This window comes from Furipterus horrens, unplaced genomic scaffold, assembly GCF_987537825.1.
Source record: "Furipterus horrens unplaced genomic scaffold, mFurHor1.1.pri manual_scaffold_11, whole genome shotgun sequence".
NCBI lineage: Eukaryota > Metazoa > Chordata > Mammalia > Chiroptera > Furipteridae > Furipterus > Furipterus horrens.
In genome coordinates, this window is record NW_028327181.1 from 97,452,959 (window position 1) to 97,458,958 (window position 6,000).

Here is a 6,000-nt window from a genome sequence, read left to right on the forward strand (position 1 = left end):
GTATGGAGGCCTTGCAGACGCCGCCGCCGCCGCCCCGGATATTCCCGCATCCAGCCATGGTCAACCCCACCGTGTTCTTCGACATCGCTGCCGACGGCGAGCCCTTGGGCCGCGTCTCCTTCGAGCTGTTTGCAGACAAAGTCCCAAAGACGGCAGAAAACTTTCGTGTTCTGAGCACCGGGGAGAAAGGATTTGGTTATAAAGGTTCCTGCTTTCACAGAATTATTCCGGGATTTATGTGCCAGGGTGGGGACTTCACACGCCACAATGGCACAGACGGCAAGTCCATCTACGGGGAGAAATTCGATGATGAGAATTTCATCCTGAAGCACACAGGTCCTGGCATCTTGTCCATGGCAAATGCTGGACCCAACACAAACGGTTCCCAGTTCTTCATCTGCACGGCCAAGACCGAGTGGCTGGATGGCAAGCATGTGGTCTTCGGCCAGGTGAAAGATGGCATGGGTGTTGTGACAGCCATGGAGCGCTATGGGTCCAGGAATGGCAAGACCAGCAAGAAGATTACCATTACTGACTGTGGACAACTCTAATACATTTGATGTGGGTTTTATTTTAACCACCAGACCATTCCTTCTGTAGCTCAGGAGAGCACCCCTTCACCCCTCTCTGCTTGGAAATGTTCTGTAATCTTCGTGCTCTCGCCGCAGTTCATTGGGTTTCATGTTTTCCTTACCCCTTCCAAGTCTAGCTGGATTGCAGAGTTAAGTTTATGATTATGAAATAAAAACTAATCAACAATTTAAAAAAAAAAAAAAAAGAGAGTAGTATGGAGATTATCCGAGAGGGTTAAAAGGAAATAAAGCTAGAAAGGGGGATTGAAACGAGAGCATGGAGAGCCACTAGGCTAGGGAAGTGGAGCTAGTGTGTAGTGGGAACCCCTGGAAGTCTTAGGCCAGGTGGTGACATGAGCAAAGCTGCGCTAGGGGACAGTGATCCAGGCAGAAGCATTGTAGGGTGGATCAGAACAGGGCCCACGACAGTCCAAGCCCTGGTCATTCATTCACCCACTCATGTACTCAGCCAGCTTTCTCATTTACAGCCGTGTACGGTTCATGCTCGTCTCCCCCACGAGACAGCACTTCCCGCGAAAGCAGAGACGGCTTGTTCTTTTGGTCACTGCTCTATCCCAGGACTGGCACACTGTAGGTGTTTAATTAATGTTTGTGAAAGGAAGAAAAGGCAGATGTTGATAATGCAACATAAATAGGGGGGTGGCCATGATGAAAGAATTGGAAGCATTTCAGAAAAAGGCATGAAGTTGGCCACTAATTGGAGAGCAGGAGACTGGGAGGGGGGGCGGGGGGTCAAAGTGACTCAGATGATGAGCTCAGGCAAATGGGGGAATGGTGGTGCCAGGAACAGAAGCAGGAGGATTTGAGGGGGGTTGGTTAACATTCAGATGATAATTCGTCTTTAATAGCATTTGAGTAAACAAATTGCCAACCAAGTTCAGTCTGTTATTATATTCAGCCCAAGGGAGTCTCAACCTGGTTTCAACTAAGACAATTCCTTACTTTGATATCCCAAGCGGCATGGCGTTAAGCTTAGATGCCTGCTATGTTCCAACAGTGGCGTTGGGTTCTCCCTGGTTTCCTTTGGGTCATTTTATTAAATGTACAACCATTTCCACACCAGCAGAATCATGTCTAACTGGTTCACTGCTATATCCCCAGGGTATGGCACATGACAGGTACCCCATAAATATTTGTCAGGTGAAGGAATGGTTTTCTGTGCCAGGTTTTATTGGTTTACCTCTGCCCATGGGCATCAGAGAAGGTGTCATAGACAGATGGCATTGGAACTAAGAAGTGGATAAGTTCCCATCGGGGGAGCAAGGGAGGGACAGGCATTCTAAGCTCACAGTTCCATGTACGTGAAGGTGGGGAAGTCAGTGAGAGGGGGCAGAAACTGGTTTCTCTTGGCAGTTTAGGTCATGGGAACAATTCTGATCTCAGACACTCGGCTGCAATTCTTGCTGAAATCCACAGGGTGAATAATTAGAGAAGCGAGGCCAGAGAGACATCCACACGCTCATTGTAGCTGCTCAAACCACAGATTTCAATCAGCTGATGTAGTGGGAACAAGGCAGGTTTCCCTGGAGCCTGTCACAGTGTGTCTAATCTTCTGGGACATGCTCCCTCCTCCTGGGGACCGGTCCTGCCCTGAGGTCCAGGGGAGGAAGCTTGGGGAGGTGTCCTGTGTTGACTCACTCTCAAAGTCGCCTCTCGGAACGCAGCCTTTGTGTTGGACAGTGTGACTCTGGGAATTATCACAGAATTTGTCTCATCCACAGCTAGGCTTCAAGGGGCAGCGTCCCCTGGAGAAGAACGGAATTGGGATTCCAACACTGACAAAAGGCGTCCATCTTCCTGCAGAGAGACTGTGTCAGGTACTCCGGGAACCTGCTTCTTGAAGGGGGCCCAACCACGTTGAATCTCACGAACCCAAATGCATAGATGTTGGGCTATGTGTGTGTGTGTAGCCAGAAGTGGTTAAAAAAAAAAAGCCAAACCTGGTGAAATTCAGAGGTTGCCAAACCTCTAAATTTGGCATCTGTGTGACGTGGAGTCGGCCAAGCGGTCCGGGCAGGGTGCCAGCTGCCAGTTGTCGGGCTGTGGGTGTAATGTGATCCTGGAACAAGGGGGAAGCGAGATAATGCAGTTCCCACCCTCTTTTCTCATCATAGCAACCGCTTGTTTGTTTATTTTTGTTTATTTTATTCCTTCCAACTATAAAATAATACATGCTCTTTATGGAAAAAGAAGGAGAAAATATAGAAAGATGGAAAGAAGAAAAATATCACATGATCCCCATCCTCAAGCCGATGTTAATATTGAAAAGTGTCTCCTTCCAGACTCATGGCATAATTTCCAAACCTATAGACATGTTCACGCTCTACGAAGTGTTTTTGAATTACCCTCGGGGGAGAAGAGGAGTATGTTCAGTCTAGGAGTAAGAAACTTTTTCATATGATCATTTTCGTGTTATTACCGTAAACTCTTTAAAAACCATCTTAATAGCAGACATACTACTTTAGCAAATGAATTTACCGTAATTTACATAGTAAGTCTCTTACGAGGTTCGAAAGATGCAGAAGGGTCTCAGGTTAACATCCTTGTGGCTGAAGGACCTGGAAGCTCTTCCTGTCATTTAGTGCCGATGGGGACGTCAGGATGCATTTGGAGGGTCAGCACTGTTTTGCTACCAATATGTTTTGGAAAAAGCACCTCCCTTGCTTTCCTTGACCTGTTTAAAGATTGAAAGTTAGCCCGGAGAACAGACGTTAGGAACTACTGCATTTATTTGGAAGAGGTTTTCTTTCGTTAGTCTTCATGTTTAAAGCAGATGAATTAAGAGGGTTGGCTTTCTTGAAAGAAGTCAGACTGAAGTGGTTCGCTGTTGTTCTGGGTCAGTCCTGGCACCTAGCAGAGCTTTCTGAAGTTCACGGACACCCAGTGCTTAGCCCGTGGCGGTCCTGTGTTGCCCTGGCTGCCCGACCCCGTGGTGGCAGAAGGTTCCAGTTGCTTCGGAGCATGCATACACCGCTCCCCTCCGCCGCTGAGCCAGAGAGCCTTTGGCTGCCTCCGTCTTCCTGCCGCCCTTTCAAAATCCAATGTCCTTCTCCAGCTCTTCAGGGAAGAGATGCTGCATGATGACCTCAGGGACTGTGGCTGCCCAGGGGTGACATGTGCCCTTGGAAAGTCCCAGGGGACCCTGCAGTTGTCAGTGGAGCAAAGCCATGGGAACCAGCATCGGACCTGTACTCCCCAGCTCGCTGAACAAGAGAAAAATGGCTCCTCAGAATCCCGCGAAGGGCAAGTCCAGGCTTTTCTGTCCAGAGACCGATGTCAAAGATCCAAGACACTTCCCTCAGCCGGCGGGACACAAGCAGGCCTTTGTGCGTTGCCGTCGGTCGTGGCTCCTAATTGGCAGTGTAAACAATGGCCTCTGTGTTTGTTCCCAGAAGACAACAGCGTTCTGGAGCAACGACACGCGTTTCAATCTCAAAAAAAAAAAAAGGAGCAGAGTCTGATATTCTAGCAAAAACCTCTTTGAAGAATCCTGTATGCATCGCTGAAAGACCTCGTTACACATGGACCAAATGGCTGCAGTAGCAGCAGCGACCCCCTCGCCCCCCAACACCGGGCCAGCCCAGGGCCCCTCGTGGGAGCGTGGGAGCGCTGGGTGTGAAGTACCGACCAGTGCCGTGATTAGCTGCTTGCAGGGTTTCTGAAGGCTTGATTTAAGGGCCTTCTGTGCCATGGAGTCCCTCCATCCTGGGTCCAGCTCAAGCCAAATACAATAGCCGTCGGGAAGAAAGCAAGCCTCTTCCCGCATAAACGACCCACAGGACACTGCCAGGTGACGGGTACAGGGCTTTCGAGCTGAAGGGCCCTTGAAAGAGGGAAGGGAGAGGACACCTGTGTTAGCTCCTTGGCCCAGGTCAGGGCAGCTGCCACAGCTGTTGGTGGTAGAAACTTCAAGAAGTGGAGGCCTCAGACGCATCCCTGGGCTCAGGAGCCCCCTCCATTTGAGTCCTGGCTCTGGTAGCCAGTGAGGTTGGGAGCAGGGAGGGGAGCAGAGGCAGCAGCCAGGCCTGTGCACTGCTGTGTTAGCCGGGGTTCTGCAGAGAAACAGAACTCGTGGAAGGAGGAGAGACAGATAGGGGCATGGATAGATACATAGATACATAAATAGATACATCAATAGATACAGAGATAAATAGATACATAAATAGAAACAAAGATGGAAACTATATAGATAGATGAATAGATAGATATTAAGTAGATATTAAGGAGCTGGCAAGTTTGAAATCTGCAGGTGGGCAGGCAGGGACCTGGGGAAGAGCAGATGTCGCAGCCTTGAATGGAAGGCTGTCTGGAGGCAGAATCCCTTCTTCCTCAGGGGGACCTCCATTTTTCTTTTTCTTTTTTCTCTTAAGGCCTTCAGCTGATTGGATGAAGCCTGTCTCTATGATGGAGGGTAATCTGCTTTATTCAAAGCTTACTGATCGAAGTGTTAATCATATGTAAAAAACCTAAACAGTTCCTTCCCACTGACATCTAGACTGGCGTTGGACTGAACAACCGCGTGCCATAGTCCAGCCAAGTTGACAGGTAAAATTAACCATCACAACCATCTAGGTGCCCAAGGTGGTGGCACATGGTGGGCGGTCACTCGACTCACTGTCCTCTTGTCCCCAGTCCTGCTCGCCTCCCTGGCGTGTACTCCCATCTGACATCCTGTGTGTTTTACATAGTTATTTGCTCTTGCCTGTCCTGGATTGTGTCTCTTTCGTCCCCAGTGCCTGGAGGAATGCCCGGCACATAGTAGGCACTTAATAAGTCTTTGCAGAATGAATGAATTGGAAGGGCAGCAATGCCCACTAGCAGAGTGTCGAACCAAGTGCGGGGTCCTTCTACATGCTGGGACATGTGTGACTGCATGGGTACCACCCCCACGACGCCAGCCCTGCTAACCTCTGGCAGCTTCGTAGCACTTTGCCCCACAGAGCCGTGGTTGGACTGCAGATCTCTCCTCCCACGTGGAGGCTGTGGGACCGGAGAGCTGGGGCTGCTCCAGCTGTCCCGGTTTCCCTGGGCCCCCCCCCAGAGCCTGGCACTCACCTGTGAGCTCAATAAAATGCCGAATGAGTGAATAAATCAATCAGCAAACTTCCTAATTAACTCCTCACAACCCTTTGTACTCTTGACAGTCTCCGAACAGCCATGGGCTGCCCACCCCTTCCCACAAGGAGGAAGTCCAGCCTGCTCTTGGCGCCCCTGCCAGGTCAGGTCTGTGCCCACCCTCCAGGTGTCCTCGCCCTTCTGCATCCGCGTGCGGGGCGCACGCCTTTATCTGCACCTGTTCGTAGTCTCCTTAATCAAGTGGAGAGACCTCTTGTGACTCGGAGGGATTTATAGACTCCCACCTGCCATTCGTGGACTTTTACAGCAATACAGGTCCATTAGACAATGA

General features: G+C 50.0%; 1 long non-coding RNA gene and 1 pseudogene across 1 annotated transcript; both read left to right on the top strand.

Moving 5' to 3' along the window:
• The first annotated feature begins 18 nt into the window (after window positions 1-18).
• LOC149998926 (peptidyl-prolyl cis-trans isomerase A pseudogene) lies at window positions 19-694 on the top strand (annotated as a pseudogene).
• A 4,267-nt stretch (window positions 695-4,961) lies between these two features.
• On the top strand, window positions 4,962-5,530 carry LOC149998927 (uncharacterized). Its single transcript, XR_016507208.1, has 3 exons — window positions 4,962-5,004; window positions 5,089-5,138; window positions 5,377-5,530. It is a non-coding gene; the product is annotated as an uncharacterized LOC149998927 (long non-coding RNA).
• Window positions 5,531-6,000: the final 470 nt, after the last annotated feature.